The following is a 15692-nucleotide window of genomic DNA, read 5'->3' on the forward strand; positions in this document are numbered from 1 at the left end:
CGTAACTGTTTTTGCTTACTAAAAAAAATCATGTGTTGGCAATGTAAAAAGACCTACAGGACATGATATTAGCAGGGGATCTTAAATTAAACTACTAAAGAGGCTCAACACTGTTTAACTGCCAAAAGCAGTTGGAATTGGGCCTAAACAGTGTGGTAAGTCTTTAGGTGATGGCTATTGTGTATGTTTGACCTCTTCTAAATGTCTGTGCTGGCAATAAAAAGAAAAAGTTTCCAATTTAAATAGATAGAGAATAAAAACAATTTTCCAGTAATGTGAAAAAACCTACAGCACCTGGTGTTCCCATGTGGTCTCCCACCCAAGTACTAACCAGGCCCAACACTGCTTAGCTTCCAAGAACAGACGAGATTAGGCCTATCCAATGTGGTATGGCTGTAGGTGAGATACATGCTCATTTTTGCCCTCTTCTCTTCTATCACCAGGTAAGCTAATAAAAAAGCTTCCTAACTGTTTTTGCTTACTGAAAAAAATCATGTGTTGGTAATGTAAAAAGACCTACAGGACATGAAATTAGCAGGGGATCTTAAATGAAACTACTAAAGAGGCTCATACACTGTTTAGCTGCCAAAAGCAGTTGGAATTGGGCCTAAACAGTGTGGTAAGTCTTTAGGTGATGGCTATTGTGTCTGTTTGACCTCTTCCAAATGTCTGTACTGGCAATAAAAAGAAAAAGTTTCCAATTTAAATAGCTAGAGAATAAAAACAATTTGCCAGTAATGTGAAAAAACCTACAGCACCAGGTGTTCCCATGTGGTTTCCCACCCAAGTACTAACCAGGCCCAACACTGCTTAGCTTCCAAGATCAGACGAGATTGGGCCTATCCAATGTGGTATGGCTGTAGGTGAGATACATGTTCTTTTTTGCCCTCTTCTCTTCTATCACCAGGTAAGCTAATAAAAAAGCTTCCTAACTGTTTTTGCTTACTGAAAAAAATCATGTGTTGGTAATGTAAAAAGACTTACAGGACATGATATTAGCAGGGGATCTTAAATTAAATTACTAAAGAGGCTCAACACTGTTTAGCTGCCAAAAGCAGTTGGAATTGGGCCTAAACAGCGCGGTAAGTCTTTAGGTGATGGCTATTGTGTCTGTTTGACCTCTTACAAATGTCTCTACAGGCAATAAAAAGAAAAAGTTTCCAATTTAAATAGCTAGAGAATAAAAACAATTTACCAGTAATGTGAAAAAACCTACAGCACCTGGTGTTCCCATGTGGTCTCCCACCCAAGTACTAACCAGGCCCAACACTGCTTAGCTTCCAAGATCAGACGAGATTGGGCCTATCCAATGTGGTATGGCTGTAGGTGAGGTACAGGCACTTTTTTGCCCTCTTCTACTTCTATCACCAGGTAAGCTAATAAAAAAGTTTGGTAACTGTTTTTGCTTACTAAAAAAAATCATGTGTTGGCAATGTAAAAAGACCTACAGGACATGATATTAGCAGGGGATCTTAAATTAAACTACTAAAGAGGCTCAACACTGTTTAACTGCCAAAAGCAGTTGGAATTGGGCCTAAACAGTGTGGTAAGTCTTTAGGTGATGGCTATTGTGTATGTTTGACCTCTTCTAAATGTCTGTGCTGGCAATAAAAAGAAAAAGTTTCCAATTTAAATAGATAGAGAACAAAAACAATTTTCCAGTAATGTGAAAAAACCTACAGCACCTGGTGTTCCCATGTGGTCTCCCACCCAAGTACTAACCAGGCCCAACACTGCTTAGCTGCCGAGATCAGAAGAGATTAGGCCTATCCAATGTGGTATGGCTGTAGGTGAGATACACGCACTTTTTTGCCCTCTTCTACTTCTATCACCAGGTAAGCTAATAAAAAAGTTTCCTAACTGTTTTGGCTTAATGAAAAAAATCATGTTTTGGTAATGTAAAAAGACCTACAGGACATGATGTTAGCAGGGGATCTTAAATTAAACTACTAAAGAGGCTCATACACTGTTTAGCTGCCAAAAGCAGTTGGAATTGGGCCTAAACAGTGTGGTAAGTCTTTAGGTGATGGCTATTGTGTCTGTTTGACCTCTTCCAAATGTCTGTACTGGCAACAAAAAGAAAAAGTTTCCAATTTAAATAGCTAGAGAATAAAAACAATTTGCCAGTAATGTGAAAAAACCTACAGCACCAGGTGTTCCCATGTGGTCTCCCACCCAAGTACTAACCAGGCCCAACACTGCTTAGCTTCCAAGATCAGACGAGATTAGGCCTATCCAATGTGGTATGGCTGTAGGTGAGATACATGCTCATTTTTGCCCTCTTCTCTTCTATCACCAGGTAAGCTAATAAAAAAGCTTCCTAACTGTTTTTGCTTACTGAAAAAAATCATGTGTTGGTAATGTAAAAAGACCTACAGGACATGATATTAGCAGGGGATCTTAAATTAAAGTACTAAAGAGGCTCAACACTGTTTAGCTGCCAAAAGCAGTTGGAATTGGGCCTAAACAGTGTGGTAAGTCTTTAGGTGATGGCTATTGTGTCTGTTTGACCTCTTACAAATGTCTCTACAGGCAATAAAAAGAAAAAGTTTCCAATTTAAATAGATAGAGAATAAAAACAATTTGCCAGTAATGTGAAAACACCTACAGCACCTGGTGTTCCCATGTGGTCTCCCACCCAAGTACTAACGAGGCCCAACACTGCTTAGCTTCCAAGATCAGACGAGATTGGGCCTATCCAATGTGGTATGGCTGTAGGTGAGATACATGCACTGTTTTGCCCTCTTCTACTTCTATCACCAGGTAAGCTAATAAAAAAGTTTCCTAACTGTTTTGGCTTAATGAAAAAAATCATGTTTTGGTAATGTAAAAAGACCTACAGGACATGATATTAGCAGGGGATCTTAAATGAAAGTACTAAAGAGGCTCATACACTGTTTAGCTGCCAAAAGCAGTTGGAATTGGGCCTAAACAGTGTGGTAAGTCTTTAGGTGATGGCTATTGTGTCTGTTTGACCTCTTCCAAATGTCTGTACTGGCAATAAAAAGAAAAAGTTTCCAATTTAAATAGCTAGAGAATAAAAACAATTTGCCAGTAATGTGAAAAAACCTACAGCACCAGGTGTTACCATGTGGTCTCCCACCCAAGTACTAACCAGGCCCAACACTGCATAGCTTCCAAGATCAGACGAGATTGGGCCTATCCAATGTGGTATGGCTGTAGGTGAGATACATGTTCTTTTTTGCCCTCTTCTCTTCTATCACCAGGTAAGCTAATAAAAAAGCTTCCTAACTGTTTTTGCTTACTGAAAAAAATCATGTGTTGGTAATGTAAAAAGACCTACAGGACATGATATTAGCAGGGGATCTTAAATTAAACTACTAAAGAGGCTCAACACTGTTTAGCTGCCAAAAGCAGTTGGAATTGGGCCTAAACAGTGTGGTAAGTCTTTAGGTGATGGCTATTGTGTCTGTTTGACCTCTCACAAATGTCTCTACAGGCAATAAAAAGAAAAAGTTTCCAATTTAAAAAGCTAGAGAATAAAAACAATTTGCCAGTAATGTGAAAAAACCTAAAGCACCTGGTGTTCCCATGTGGTCTCCCACCCAAGTACTAACCAGGCCCAACACTGCTTAGCTTCCAAGATCAGACGAGATTGGGCATATCCAATGTGGTATGGCTGTAGGTGAGATACAGGCCCTTTTTTGCCCTCTTCTACTTCTATCACCAGGTAAGCTAATAAAAAAGTTTTGTAACAGTTTTTGCTTACTGAAAAAAATCATGTGTTGGCAATGTAAAAAGACCTACAGGACATGATATTAGCAGGGGATCTTAAATTAAACTACTAAAGAGGCTCAACACTGTTTAGCTGCCAAAAGCAGTTGGAATTGGGCCTAAACAGTGTGGTAAGTCTTTAGGTGATGGCTATTGTGTATGTTTGACCTCTTCTAAATGTCTGTGCTGGCAATAAAAAGAAAAAGTTTCCAATTTAAATAGATAGAGAATAAAAACAATTTGCCAGTAATGTGAAAAAACCTACAGCAACTGGTGTTCCCATGTGGTCTCCCACCCAAGTACTAATCAGGCCCAACACTGCTTAGCTTCCAAGATCAGACGAGATTGGGCCTATCCAATGTGGTATGGCTGTAGGTGAGATACATGCTCTTTTTTGCCCTCTTCTACTTCTATCACCAGGTAAGCTACTAAAAAAGTTTCCTAACTGTTTTGGCTTAATGAAAAAAATCATGTTTTGGTAATGTAAAAAGACCTACAGGACATGATATTAGCAGGGGATCTTAAATGAAACTACTAAAGAGGCTCATACACTGTTTAGCTGCCAAAAGCAGTTGGAATTGGGCCTAAACAGTGTGGTAAGTCTTTAGGTGATGGCTATTGTGTCTGTTTGACCTCTTCCAAATGTCTGTACTGGCAATAAAAAGAAAAAGTTTCCAATTTAAATAGCTAGAGAATAAAAACAATTTGCCAGTAATGTGAAAAAACCTACAGCACCAGGTGTTCCCATGTGGTCTCCCACCCAAGTAATAACCAGACCCAACACTGCTTAGCTTCCAAGATCAGACGAGATTGGGCCTATCCAATGTGGTATGGCTGTAGGTGAGATACATGCTCTTTTTTGCCCTCTTCTCTTCTATCACCAGGTAAGCTAATAAAAAAGTTTCCTAACTGTTTTGGCTTAATGAAAAAAATCATGTTTTGGTAATGTAAAAAGACCTACAGGACATGATATTAGCAGGGGATCTTAAATGAAACTACTAAAGAGGCTCATACACTGTTTAGCTGCCAAAAGCAGTTGGAATTGGGCCTAAACAGTGTGGTAAGTCTTTAGGTGATGGCTATTGTGTCTGTTTGACCTCTTCCAAATGTCTGTACTGGCAATAAAAAGAAAAAGTTTCCAATTTAAATAGCTAGAGAATAAAAACAATTTGCCAGTAATGTGAAAAAAACCTACAGCACCAGGTGTTCCCATGTGGTCTCCCACCCAAGTACTAACCAGGCCCATCACTGCTTAGCTTCCAAGATCAGACGAGATTGGGCCTATCCAATGTGGTATGGCTGTAGGTGAGATACATTCTCTTTTTTGCCCTCTTTTCTTCTATCACCAGGTAAGCTAATAAAAAAGCTTCCTAACTGTTTTTGCTTACTGAAAAAAATCATGTGTTGGTAATGTAAAAAGACCTACAGGACATGATATTAGCAGGGGATCTTAAATTAAACTACTAAAGAGGATCAACACTGTTTAGCTGCCAAAAGCAGTTGGAATTGGGCCTAAACAGTGTGGTAAGTCTTTAGGTGATGGCTATTGTGTCTGTTTGACCTCTTACAAATGTCTCTACAGGCAATAAAAAGAAAAAGTTTCCAATTTAAATAGCTAGAGAATAAAAACAATTTGCCAGTAATGTGAAAAAACCTACAGCACCTGGTGTTCCCATGTGGTCTCCCACCCAAGTACTAACCAGGCCCAACACTGCTTAGCTTCCAAGATCAGACGAGATTGGGCATATCCAATGTGGTATGGCTGTAGGTGAGATACAGGCCCTTTTTTGCCCTCTTCTACTTCTATCACCAGGTAAGCTAATAAAAAAGTTTCGTAACTGTTTTTGCTTACTGAAAAAAATCATGTGTTGGCAATGTAAAAAGACCTACAAGACATGATATTAGCAGGGGATCTTAAATTAAACTACTAAAGAGGCTCAACACTGTTTAGCTGCCAAAAGCAGTTGGAATTGGGCCTAAACAGTGTGGTAAGTCTTTAGGTGATGGCTATTGTGTCTGTTTGACCTCTTACAAATGTCTCTACAGGCAATAAAAAGAAAAAGTTTCCAATTTAAATAGCTAGAGAATAAAAACAATTTACCAGTAATGTGAAAAAACCTACAGCACCTGGTGTTCCCATGTGGTCTCCCACCCAAGTACTAACCAGGCCCAACACTGCTTAGTTTCCAAGATCAGACGAGATTAGGTCTATCCAATGTGGTATGGCTGTAGGTGAGATACATGCTCATTTTTGCCCTCTTCTCTTCTATCACCAGGTAAGCTAATAAAAAAGCTTCCTAACTGTTTTTGCTTACTGAAAAAAATCATGTGTTGGTAATGTAAAAAGACCTACAGGACATGATATTAGCAGGGGATCTTAAATTAAACTACTAAAGAGGCTCAACACTGTTTAGCTGCCAAAAGCAGTTGGAATTGGGCCTAAACAGTGTGGTAAGTCTTTAGGTGATGGCTATTGTGTCTGTTTGACCTCTTCCAAATGTCTGTACTGGCAATAAAAAGAAAAAGTTTCCAATTTAAATAGCTAGAGAATAAAAACAATTTGCCAGTAATGTGAAAAAACCTACAGCACCAGGTGTTCCCATGTGGTCTTCCACCCAAGTACTAACCAGGCCCAACACTGCTTAGCTTCCAAGATCAGGCCTATCCAATGAGGTATGGCTGTAGGTGAGATACATGCTCATTTTTGCCCTCTTCTCTTCTATCACCAGGTAAGCTAATAAAAAAGCTTCCTAACTGTTTTTGCTTACTGAAAAAAATCATGTGTTGGTAATGTAAAAAGACCTACAGGACATGATATTAGCAGGGGATCTTAAATTAAACTACTAAAGAGGCTCAACACTGTTTAGCTGCCAAAAGCAGTTGGAATTGGGCCTAAACAGTGTGGTAAGTCTTTAGGTGATGGCTATTGTGTCTGTTTGACCTCTTACAAATGTCTCTACAGGCAAAAAAAAGAAAAAGTTTCCAATTTAAATAGATAGAGAATAAAAACAATTTGCCAGTAATGTGAAAAAACCTACAGCACCTGGTGTTCCCATGTGGTCTCCCACCCAAGTGCTAACCAGGCCCAACACTGCTTAGCTTCCAAGATCAGACGAGATTGGGCATATCCAATGTGGTATGGCTGTAGGTGAGATACATGCTCATTTTTGCCCTCTTCTACTTCTATCACCAGGTAAGCTAATAAAAAAGTTTCGTAACTGTTTTTGCTTACTGAAAAAAATCATGTGTTGGCAATGTAAAAAGACCTACAGGACATGATATTAGCAGGGGATCTTAAATTAAACTACTAAAGAGGCTCAACACTGTTTAGCTGCCAAAAGCAGTTAGAATTGGGCCTAAACAGTGTGGTAAGTCTTTAGGTGATGGCTATTGTGTATGTTTGACCTCTTCTAAATGTCTGTGCTGGCAATAAAAAGAAAAAGTTTCCAATTTAAATAGATAGAGAATAAAAACAATTTGCCAGTAATGTGAAAAAACCTACAGCAACTGGTGTTCCCATGTGGTCTCCCACCCAAGTACTAATCAGGCCCAACACTGCTTAGCTTCCAAGATCAGACGAGATTGGTCCTATCCAATGTGGTATGGCTGTAGGTGAGATACATGCTCTTTTTTGCCCTCTTCTACTTCTATCACCAGGTAAGCTAATAAAAAAGTTTCCTAACTGTTTTGGCTTAATGAAAAAAATCATGTTTTGGTAATGTAAAAAGACCTACAGGACATGATATTAGCAGGGGATCTTAAATGAAACTACTAAAGAGGCTCATACACTGTTTAGCTGCCAAAAGCAGTTGGAATTGGGCCTAAACAGTGTGGTAAGTCTTTAGGTGATGGCTATTGTGTCTGTTTGACCTCTTCCAAATGTCTGTACTGGCAATAAAAAGAAAAAGTTTCCAATTTAAATAGCTAGAGAATAAAAACAATTTGCCAGTAATGTGAAAAAACCTACAGCACCAGGTGTTCCCATGTGGTCTCCCACCCAAGTAATAACCAGGCCCAACACTGCTTAGCTTCCAAGATCAGACGAGATTGGGCCTATCCAATGTGGTATGGCTGTAGGTGAGATACATGCTCTTTTTTGCCCTCTTCTCTTCTATCACCAGGTAAGCTAATAAAAAAGCTTCCTAACTGTTTTTGCTTACTGAAAAAAATCATGTGTTGGTAATGTAAAAAGACCTACAGGACATGATATTAGCAGGGGATCTTAAATTAAACTACTAAAGAGGATCAACACTGTTTAGCTGCCAAAAGCAGTTGGAATTGGGCCTAAACAGTGTGGTAAGTCTTTAGGTGATGGCTATTGTGTCTGTTTGACCTCTTCCAAATGTCTGTACTGGCAATAAAAAGAAAAAGTTTCCAATTTAAATAGCTAGAGAATAAAAACAATTTGCCAGTAATGTGAAAAAACCTACAGCACCAGGTGTTCCCATGTGGTCTCCCACCCAAGTAATAACCAGGCCCAACACTGCTTAGCTTCCAAGATCAGACGAGATTGGGCCTATCCAATGTGGTATGGCTGTAGGTGAGATACATGCTCTTTTTTGCCCTCTTCTCTTCTATCACCAGGTAAGCTAATAAAAAAGTTTCCTAACTGTTTTGGCTTAATGAAAAAAATCATGTTTTGGTAATGTAAAAAGACCTACAGGACATGATATTAGCAGGGTATCTTAAATGAAACTACTAAAGAGGCTCATACACTGTTTAGCTGCCAAAAGCAGTTGGAATTGGGCCTAAACAGTGTGGTAAGTCTTTAGGTGATGGCTATTGTGTCTGTTTGACCTCTTCCAAATGTCTGTACTGGCAATAAAAAGAAAAAGTTTCCAATTTAAATAGCTAGAGAATAAAAACAATTTGCCAGTAATGTGAAAAAACCTACAGCACCAGGTGTTCCCATGTGGTCTCCCACCCAAGTACTAACCAGGCCCATCACTGCTTAGCTTCCAAGATCAGACGAGATTGGGCCTATCCAATGTGGTATGGCTGTAGGTGAGATACATTCTCTTTTTTGCCCTCTTCTCTTCTATCACCAGGTAAGCTAATAAAAAAGCTTCCTAACTGTTTTTGCTTACTGAAAAAAATCATGTGTTGGTAATGTAAAAAGACCTACAGGACATGATATTAGCAGGGGATCTTAAATTAAACTACTAAAGAGGATCAACACTGTTTAGCTGCCAAAAGCAGTTGGAATTGGGCCTAAACAGTGTGGTAAGTCTTTAGGTGATGGCTATTGTGTCTGTTTGACCTCTTACAAATGTCTCTACAGGCAATAAAAAGAAAAAGTTTCCAATTTAAATAGCTAGAGAATAAAAACAATTTGCCAGTAATGTGAAAAAACCTACAGCACCTGGTGTTCCCATGTGGTCTCCCACCCAAGTACTAACCAGGCCCAACACTGCTTAGCTTCCAAGATCAGACGAGATTGGGCATATCCAATGTGGTATGGCTGTAGGTGAGATACAGGCCCTTTTTTGCCCTCTTCTACTTCTATCACCAGGTAAGCTAATAAAAAAGTTTCGTAACTGTTTTTGCTTACTGAAAAAAATCATGTGTTGGCAATGTAAAAAGACCTACAAGACATGATATTAGCAGGGGATCTTAAATTAAACTACTAAAGAGGCTCAACACTGTTTAGCTGCCAAAAGCAGTTGGAATTGGGCCTAAACAGTGTGGTAAGTCTTTAGGTGATGGCTATTGTGTCTGTTTGACCTCTTACAAATGTCTCTACAGGCAATAAAAAGAAAAAGTTTCCAATTTAAATAGCTAGAGAATAAAAACAATTTACCAGTAATGTGAAAAAACCTACAGCACCTGGTGTTCCCATGTGGTCTCCCACCCAAGTACTAACCAGGCCCAACACTGCTTAGTTTCCAAGATCAGACGAGATTAGGTCTATCCAATGTGGTATGGCTGTAGGTGAGATACATGCTCATTTTTGCCCTCTTCTCTTCTATCACCAGGTAAGCTAATAAAAAAGCTTCCTAACTGTTTTTGCTTACTGAAAAAAATCATGTGTTGGTAATGTAAAAAGACCTACAGGACATGATATTAGCAGGGGATCTTAAATTAAACTACTAAAGAGGCTCAACACTGTTTAGCTGCCAAAAGCAGTTGGAATTGGGCCTAAACAGTGTGGTAAGTCTTTAGGTGATGGCTATTGTGTCTGTTTGACCTCTTCCAAATGTCTGTACTGGCAATAAAAAGAAAAAGTTTCCAATTTAAATAGCTAGAGAATAAAAACAATTTGCCAGTAATGTGAAAAAACCTACAGCACCAGGTGTTCCCATGTGGTCTTCCACCCAAGTACTAACCAGGCCCAACACTGCTTAGCTTCCAAGATCAGGCCTATCCAATGAGGTATGGCTGTAGGTGAGATACATGCTCATTTTTGCCCTCTTCTCTTCTATCACCAGGTAAGCTAATAAAAAAGCTTCCTAACTGTTTTTGCTTACTGAAAAAAATCATGTGTTGGTAATGTAAAAAGACCTACAGGACATGATATTAGCAGGGGATCTTAAATTAAACTACTAAAGAGGCTCAACACTGTTTAGCTGCCAAAAGCAGTTGGAATTGGGCCTAAACAGTGTGGTAAGTCTTTAGGTGATGGCTATTGTGTCTGTTTGACCTCTTACAAATGTCTCTACAGGCAAAAAAAAGAAAAAGTTTCCAATTTAAATAGATAGAGAATAAAAACAATTTGCCAGTAATGTGAAAAAACCTACAGCACCTGGTGTTCCCATGTGGTCTCCCACCCAAGTGCTAACCAGGCCCAACACTGCTTAGCTTCCAAGATCAGACGAGATTGGGCATATCCAATGTGGTATGGCTGTAGGTGAGATACATGCTCATTTTTGCCCTCTTCTACTTCTATCACCAGGTAAGCTAATAAAAAAGTTTCGTAACTGTTTTTGCTTACTGAAAAAAATCATGTGTTGGCAATGTAAAAAGACCTACAGGACATGATATTAGCAGGGGATCTTAAATTAAACTACTAAAGAGGCTCAACACTGTTTAGCTGCCAAAAGCAGTTAGAATTGGGCCTAAACAGTGTGGTAAGTCTTTAGGTGATGGCTATTGTGTATGTTTGACCTCTTCTAAATGTCTGTGCTGGCAATAAAAAGAAAAAGTTTCCAATTTAAATAGATAGAGAATAAAAACAATTTGCCAGTAATGTGAAAAAACCTACAGCAACTGGTGTTCCCATGTGGTCTCCCACCCAAGTACTAATCAGGCCCAACACTGCTTAGCTTCCAAGATCAGACGAGATTGGTCCTATCCAATGTGGTATGGCTGTAGGTGAGATACATGCTCTTTTTTGCCCTCTTCTACTTCTATCACCAGGTAAGCTAATAAAAAAGTTTCCTAACTGTTTTGGCTTAATGAAAAAAATCATGTTTTGGTAATGTAAAAAGACCTACAGGACATGATATTAGCAGGGGATCTTAAATGAAACTACTAAAGAGGCTCATACACTGTTTAGCTGCCAAAAGCAGTTGGAATTGGGCCTAAACAGTGTGGTAAGTCTTTAGGTGATGGCTATTGTGTCTGTTTGACCTCTTCCAAATGTCTGTACTGGCAATAAAAAGAAAAAGTTTCCAATTTAAATAGCTAGAGAATAAAAACAATTTGCCAGTAATGTGAAAAAACCTACAGCACCAGGTGTTCCCATGTGGTCTCCCACCCAAGTAATAACCAGGCCCAACACTGCTTAGCTTCCAAGATCAGACGAGATTGGGCCTATCCAATGTGGTATGGCTGTAGGTGAGATACATGCTCTTTTTTGCCCTCTTCTCTTCTATCACCAGGTAAGCTAATAAAAAAGCTTCCTAACTGTTTTTGCTTACTGAAAAAAATCATGTGTTGGTAATGTAAAAAGACCTACAGGACATGATATTAGCAGGGGATCTTAAATTAAACTACTAAAGAGGATCAACACTGTTTAGCTGCCAAAAGCAGTTGGAATTGGGCCTAAACAGTGTGGTAAGTCTTTAGGTGATGGCTATTGTGTCTGTTTGACCTCTTCCAAATGTCTGTACTGGCAATAAAAAGAAAAAGTTTCCAATTTAAATAGCTAGAGAATAAAAACAATTTGCCAGTAATGTGAAAAAACCTACAGCACCAGGTGTTCCCATGTGGTCTCCCACCCAAGTAATAACCAGGCCCAACACTGCTTAGCTTCCAAGATCAGACGAGATTGGGCCTATCCAATGTGGTATGGCTGTAGGTGAGATACATGCTCTTTTTTGCCCTCTTCTCTTCTATCACCAGGTAAGCTAATAAAAAAGTTTCCTAACTGTTTTGGCTTAATGAAAAAAATCATGTTTTGGTAATGTAAAAAGACCTACAGGACATGATATTAGCAGGGTATCTTAAATGAAACTACTAAAGAGGCTCATACACTGTTTAGCTGCCAAAAGCAGTTGGAATTGGGCCTAAACAGTGTGGTAAGTCTTTAGGTGATGGCTATTGTGTCTGTTTGACCTCTTCCAAATGTCTGTACTGGCAATAAAAAGAAAAAGTTTCCAATTTAAATAGCTAGAGAATAAAAACAATTTGCCAGTAATGTGAAAAAACCTACAGCACCAGGTGTTCCCATGTGGTCTCCCACCCAAGTACTAACCAGGCCCATCACTGCTTAGCTTCCAAGATCAGACGAGATTGGGCCTATCCAATGTGGTATGGCTGTAGGTGAGATACATTCTCTTTTTTGCCCTCTTCTCTTCTATCACCAGGTAAGCTAATAAAAAAGCTTCCTAACTGTTTTTGCTTACTGAAAAAAATCATGTGTTGGTAATGTAAAAAGACCTACAGGACATGATATTAGCAGGGGATCTTAAATTAAACTACTAAAGAGGATCAACACTGTTTAGCTGCCAAAAGCAGTTGGAATTGGGCCTAAACAGTGTGGTAAGTCTTTAGGTGATGGCTATTGTGTCTGTTTGACCTCTTACAAATGTCTCTACAGGCAATAAAAAGAAAAAGTTTCCAATTTAAATAGCTAGAGAATAAAAACAATTTGCCAGTAATGTGAAAAAACCTACAGCACCTGGTGTTCCCATGTGGTCTCCCACCCAAGTACTAACCAGGCCCAACACTGCTTAGCTTCCAAGATCAGACGAGATTGGGCATATCCAATGTGGTATGGCTGTAGGTGAGATACAGGCCCTTTTTTGCCCTCTTCTACTTCTATCACCAGGTAAGCTAATAAAAAAGTTTTGTAACTGTTTTTGCTTACTGAAAAAAATCATGTGTTGGCAATGTAAAAAGACCTACAGGACATGATATTAGCAGGGGATCTTAAATTAAACTACTAAAGAGGCTCAACACTGTTTAGCTGCCAAAAGCAGTTGGAATTGGGCCTAAACAGTGTGGTAAGTCTTTAGGTGATGGCTATTGTGTCTGTTTGACCTCTTACAAATGTCTCTACAGGCAATAAAAAGAAAAAGTTTCCAATTTAAATAGCTAGAGAATAAAAACAATTTACCAGTAATGTGAAAAAACCTACAGCACCAGGTGTTCCCATGTGGTCTTCCACCCAAGTACTAACCAGGCCCAACACTGCTTAGCTTCCAAGATCAGGCCTATCCAATGTGGTATGGCTGTAGGTGAGATACATGCTCATTTTTGCCCTCTTCTCTTCTATCACCAGGTAAGCTAATAAAAAAGCTTCCTAAATGTTTTTGCTTACTGAAAAAAATCATGTGTTGGTAATGTAAAAAGACCTACAGGACATGATATTAGCAGGGGATCTTAAATTAAACTACTAAAGAGGCTCAACACTGTTTAGCTGCCAAAAGCAGTTGGAATTGGGCCTAAACAGTGTGGTAAGTCTTTAGGTGATGGCTATTGTGTATGTTTGACCTCTTACAAATGTCTCTACAGGCAATAAAAAGAAAAAGTTTCCAATTTAAATAGCTAGAGAATAAAAACAATTTGCCAGTAATGTGAAAAAACCTACAGCACCTGGTGTTCCCATGTGGTCTCCCACCCAAGTACTAACCAGGCCCAACACTGCTTAGCTTCCAAAATCAGACGAGATTGGGCATATCCAATGTGGTGTGGCTGTAGGTGAGGTACAGGCACTTTTTTGCCCTCTTCTACTTCTATCACCAGGTAAGCTAATAAAAGAGTTTCGTAACTGTTTTTGCTTACTGAAAAAAATCATGTGTTGGCAATGTAAAAAGACCTACAGGACATGATATTAGCAGGGGATCTTAAATTAAACTACTAAAGAGGCTCAACACTGTTTAACTGCCAAAAGCAGTTGGAATTGGGCCTAAACAGTGTGGTAAGTCTTTAGGTGATGGCTATTGTGTCTGTTTGACCTCTTCCAAATGTCTGTACTGGCAATAAAAAGAAAAAGTTTCCAATTTAAATAGCTAGAGAATAAAAACAATTTGCCAGTAATGTGAAAAAACCTACAGCACCAGGTGTTCCCATGTGGTCTCCCACCCAAGTACTAACCAGGCCCATCACTGCTTAGCTTCCAAGATCAGACGAGATTGGGCCTATCCAATGTGGTATGGCTGTAGGTGAGATACATTCTCTTTTTTGCCCTCTTCTCTTCTATCACCAGGTAAGCTAATAAAAAAGCTTCCTAACTGTTTTTGCTTACTGAAAAAAATCATGTGTTGGTAATGTAAAAAGACCTACAGGACATGATATTAGCAGGGGATCTTAAATTAAACTACTAAAGAGGATCAACACTGTTAGGCTGCCAAAAGCAGTTGGAATTGGGCCTAAACAGTGTGGTAAGTCTTTAGGTGATGGCTATTGTGTCTGTTTGACCTCTTACAAATGTCTCTACAGGCAATAAAAAGAAAAAGTTTCCAATTTAAATAGCTAGAGAATAAAAACAATTTGCCAGTAATGTGAAAAAACCTACAGCACCTGGTGTTCCCATGTGGTCTCCCACCCAAGTACTAACCAGGCCCAACACTGCTTAGCTTCCAAGATCAGACGAGATTGGGCATATCCAATGTGGTATGGCTGTAGGTGAGATACAGGCCCTTTTTTGCCCTCTTCTACTTCTATCACCAGGTAAGCTAATAAAAAAGTTTTGTAACTGTTTTTGCTTACTGAAAAAAATCATGTGTTGGCAATGTAAAAAGACCTACAGGACATGATATTAGCAGGGGATCTTAAATTAAACTACTAAAGAGGCTCAACACTGTTTAGCTGCCAAAAGCAGTTGGAATTGGGCCTAAACAGTGTGGTAAGTCTTTAGGTGATGGCTATTGTGTATGTTTGACCTCTTACAAATGTCTCTACAGGCAATAAAAAGAAAAAGTTTCCAATTTAAATAGCTAGAGAATAAAAACAATTTGCCAGTAATGTGAAAAAACCTACAGCACCTGGTGTTCCCATGTGGTCTCCCACCCAAGTACTAACCAGGCCCAACACTGCTTAGCTTCCAAGATCAGACGAGATTGGGCATATCCAATGTGGTATGGCTGTAGGTGAGATACAGGCCCTTTTTTGCCCTCTTCTACTTCTATCACCAGGTAAGCTAATAAAAAAGTTTCGTAACTGTTTTTGCTTACTGAAAAAAATCATGTGTTGGCAATGTAAAAAGACCTACAAGACATGATATTAGCAGGGGATCTTAAATTAAACTACTAAAGAGGCTCAACACTGTTTAGCTGCCAAAAGCAGTTGGAATTGGGCCTAAACAGTGTGGTAAGTCTTTAGGTGATGGCTATTGTGTCTGTTTGACCTCTTACAAATGTCTCTACAGGCAATAAAAAGAAAAAGTTTCCAATTTAAATAGCTAGAGAATAAAAACAATTTACCAGTAATGTGAAAAAACCTACAGCACCTGGTGTTCCCATGTGGTCTCCCACCCAAGTACTAACCAGGCCCAACACTGCTTAGTTTCCAAGATCAGACGAGATTAGGTCTATCCAATGTGGTATGGCTGTAGGTGAGATACATGCTCATTT

At 39.1% G+C, this 15692-nt stretch overlaps 27 non-coding genes and 7 pseudogenes across 27 annotated transcripts; all 34 read right to left on the reverse strand.

The window, feature by feature from the left end:
* Positions 1–282: 282 nt before the first annotated feature.
* LOC146024259 (5S ribosomal RNA) lies at positions 283–401 on the reverse strand. Its single transcript, XR_014453645.1, has one exon. It is a non-coding gene; the product is annotated as a 5S ribosomal RNA (ribosomal RNA).
* Positions 402–746: 345 nt separating this feature from the next.
* Positions 747–865, reverse strand: LOC146023090 (5S ribosomal RNA). The gene has a single exon (XR_014452519.1). It is a non-coding gene; the product is annotated as a 5S ribosomal RNA (ribosomal RNA).
* A 344-nt stretch (positions 866–1209) lies between these two features.
* LOC146022036 (5S ribosomal RNA) lies at positions 1210–1328 on the reverse strand. The gene has a single exon (XR_014451504.1). It is a non-coding gene; the product is annotated as a 5S ribosomal RNA (ribosomal RNA).
* Positions 1329–1673: 345 nt separating this feature from the next.
* On the reverse strand, positions 1674–1792 carry LOC146024687 (5S ribosomal RNA; annotated as a pseudogene).
* A 346-nt stretch (positions 1793–2138) lies between these two features.
* Positions 2139–2257, reverse strand: LOC146023349 (5S ribosomal RNA). The gene has a single exon (XR_014452770.1). It is a non-coding gene; the product is annotated as a 5S ribosomal RNA (ribosomal RNA).
* A 344-nt stretch (positions 2258–2601) lies between these two features.
* On the reverse strand, positions 2602–2720 carry LOC146024633 (5S ribosomal RNA). The gene has a single exon (XR_014454004.1). It is a non-coding gene; the product is annotated as a 5S ribosomal RNA (ribosomal RNA).
* Positions 2721–3066: 346 nt separating this feature from the next.
* On the reverse strand, positions 3067–3185 carry LOC146024902 (5S ribosomal RNA; annotated as a pseudogene).
* Positions 3186–3529: 344 nt separating this feature from the next.
* Positions 3530–3648, reverse strand: LOC146023121 (5S ribosomal RNA). The gene has a single exon (XR_014452549.1). It is a non-coding gene; the product is annotated as a 5S ribosomal RNA (ribosomal RNA).
* A 345-nt stretch (positions 3649–3993) lies between these two features.
* On the reverse strand, positions 3994–4112 carry LOC146024349 (5S ribosomal RNA). The gene has a single exon (XR_014453733.1). It is a non-coding gene; the product is annotated as a 5S ribosomal RNA (ribosomal RNA).
* A 346-nt stretch (positions 4113–4458) lies between these two features.
* On the reverse strand, positions 4459–4577 carry LOC146024605 (5S ribosomal RNA). Its single transcript, XR_014453977.1, has one exon. It is a non-coding gene; the product is annotated as a 5S ribosomal RNA (ribosomal RNA).
* Positions 4578–4923: 346 nt separating this feature from the next.
* Positions 4924–5042, reverse strand: LOC146022976 (5S ribosomal RNA). Its single transcript, XR_014452409.1, has one exon. It is a non-coding gene; the product is annotated as a 5S ribosomal RNA (ribosomal RNA).
* A 344-nt stretch (positions 5043–5386) lies between these two features.
* LOC146023799 (5S ribosomal RNA) lies at positions 5387–5505 on the reverse strand. The gene has a single exon (XR_014453203.1). It is a non-coding gene; the product is annotated as a 5S ribosomal RNA (ribosomal RNA).
* A 345-nt stretch (positions 5506–5850) lies between these two features.
* LOC146022600 (5S ribosomal RNA) lies at positions 5851–5969 on the reverse strand. Its single transcript, XR_014452048.1, has one exon. It is a non-coding gene; the product is annotated as a 5S ribosomal RNA (ribosomal RNA).
* Positions 5970–6313: 344 nt separating this feature from the next.
* On the reverse strand, positions 6314–6422 carry LOC146025272 (5S ribosomal RNA; annotated as a pseudogene).
* Positions 6423–6766: 344 nt separating this feature from the next.
* Positions 6767–6885, reverse strand: LOC146023385 (5S ribosomal RNA). The gene has a single exon (XR_014452805.1). It is a non-coding gene; the product is annotated as a 5S ribosomal RNA (ribosomal RNA).
* Positions 6886–7230: 345 nt separating this feature from the next.
* On the reverse strand, positions 7231–7349 carry LOC146024911 (5S ribosomal RNA; annotated as a pseudogene).
* A 346-nt stretch (positions 7350–7695) lies between these two features.
* On the reverse strand, positions 7696–7814 carry LOC146023867 (5S ribosomal RNA). The gene has a single exon (XR_014453268.1). It is a non-coding gene; the product is annotated as a 5S ribosomal RNA (ribosomal RNA).
* A 344-nt stretch (positions 7815–8158) lies between these two features.
* LOC146023869 (5S ribosomal RNA) lies at positions 8159–8277 on the reverse strand. Its single transcript, XR_014453270.1, has one exon. It is a non-coding gene; the product is annotated as a 5S ribosomal RNA (ribosomal RNA).
* A 345-nt stretch (positions 8278–8622) lies between these two features.
* On the reverse strand, positions 8623–8741 carry LOC146022977 (5S ribosomal RNA). Its single transcript, XR_014452410.1, has one exon. It is a non-coding gene; the product is annotated as a 5S ribosomal RNA (ribosomal RNA).
* Positions 8742–9085: 344 nt separating this feature from the next.
* Positions 9086–9204, reverse strand: LOC146023810 (5S ribosomal RNA). Its single transcript, XR_014453214.1, has one exon. It is a non-coding gene; the product is annotated as a 5S ribosomal RNA (ribosomal RNA).
* A 345-nt stretch (positions 9205–9549) lies between these two features.
* Positions 9550–9668, reverse strand: LOC146022601 (5S ribosomal RNA). The gene has a single exon (XR_014452049.1). It is a non-coding gene; the product is annotated as a 5S ribosomal RNA (ribosomal RNA).
* A 344-nt stretch (positions 9669–10012) lies between these two features.
* Positions 10013–10121, reverse strand: LOC146025273 (5S ribosomal RNA; annotated as a pseudogene).
* A 344-nt stretch (positions 10122–10465) lies between these two features.
* On the reverse strand, positions 10466–10584 carry LOC146023386 (5S ribosomal RNA). Its single transcript, XR_014452806.1, has one exon. It is a non-coding gene; the product is annotated as a 5S ribosomal RNA (ribosomal RNA).
* Positions 10585–10929: 345 nt separating this feature from the next.
* LOC146024912 (5S ribosomal RNA) lies at positions 10930–11048 on the reverse strand (annotated as a pseudogene).
* A 346-nt stretch (positions 11049–11394) lies between these two features.
* Positions 11395–11513, reverse strand: LOC146023870 (5S ribosomal RNA). Its single transcript, XR_014453271.1, has one exon. It is a non-coding gene; the product is annotated as a 5S ribosomal RNA (ribosomal RNA).
* Positions 11514–11857: 344 nt separating this feature from the next.
* LOC146023871 (5S ribosomal RNA) lies at positions 11858–11976 on the reverse strand. The gene has a single exon (XR_014453272.1). It is a non-coding gene; the product is annotated as a 5S ribosomal RNA (ribosomal RNA).
* A 345-nt stretch (positions 11977–12321) lies between these two features.
* LOC146022979 (5S ribosomal RNA) lies at positions 12322–12440 on the reverse strand. The gene has a single exon (XR_014452412.1). It is a non-coding gene; the product is annotated as a 5S ribosomal RNA (ribosomal RNA).
* A 344-nt stretch (positions 12441–12784) lies between these two features.
* On the reverse strand, positions 12785–12903 carry LOC146023822 (5S ribosomal RNA). The gene has a single exon (XR_014453225.1). It is a non-coding gene; the product is annotated as a 5S ribosomal RNA (ribosomal RNA).
* A 345-nt stretch (positions 12904–13248) lies between these two features.
* LOC146025247 (5S ribosomal RNA) lies at positions 13249–13357 on the reverse strand (annotated as a pseudogene).
* Positions 13358–13701: 344 nt separating this feature from the next.
* On the reverse strand, positions 13702–13820 carry LOC146023401 (5S ribosomal RNA). The gene has a single exon (XR_014452820.1). It is a non-coding gene; the product is annotated as a 5S ribosomal RNA (ribosomal RNA).
* A 345-nt stretch (positions 13821–14165) lies between these two features.
* LOC146022980 (5S ribosomal RNA) lies at positions 14166–14284 on the reverse strand. The gene has a single exon (XR_014452413.1). It is a non-coding gene; the product is annotated as a 5S ribosomal RNA (ribosomal RNA).
* Positions 14285–14628: 344 nt separating this feature from the next.
* On the reverse strand, positions 14629–14747 carry LOC146023833 (5S ribosomal RNA). Its single transcript, XR_014453236.1, has one exon. It is a non-coding gene; the product is annotated as a 5S ribosomal RNA (ribosomal RNA).
* A 345-nt stretch (positions 14748–15092) lies between these two features.
* On the reverse strand, positions 15093–15211 carry LOC146023844 (5S ribosomal RNA). Its single transcript, XR_014453247.1, has one exon. It is a non-coding gene; the product is annotated as a 5S ribosomal RNA (ribosomal RNA).
* A 345-nt stretch (positions 15212–15556) lies between these two features.
* Positions 15557–15675, reverse strand: LOC146022602 (5S ribosomal RNA). The gene has a single exon (XR_014452050.1). It is a non-coding gene; the product is annotated as a 5S ribosomal RNA (ribosomal RNA).
* Between the last annotated feature and the right edge of the window lie 17 nt (positions 15676–15692).

This window comes from Crinia signifera, chromosome 7, assembly GCF_055691185.1.
Source record: "Crinia signifera chromosome 7, ASM5569118v1, whole genome shotgun sequence".
Lineage (NCBI taxonomy): Eukaryota > Metazoa > Chordata > Amphibia > Anura > Myobatrachidae > Crinia > Crinia signifera.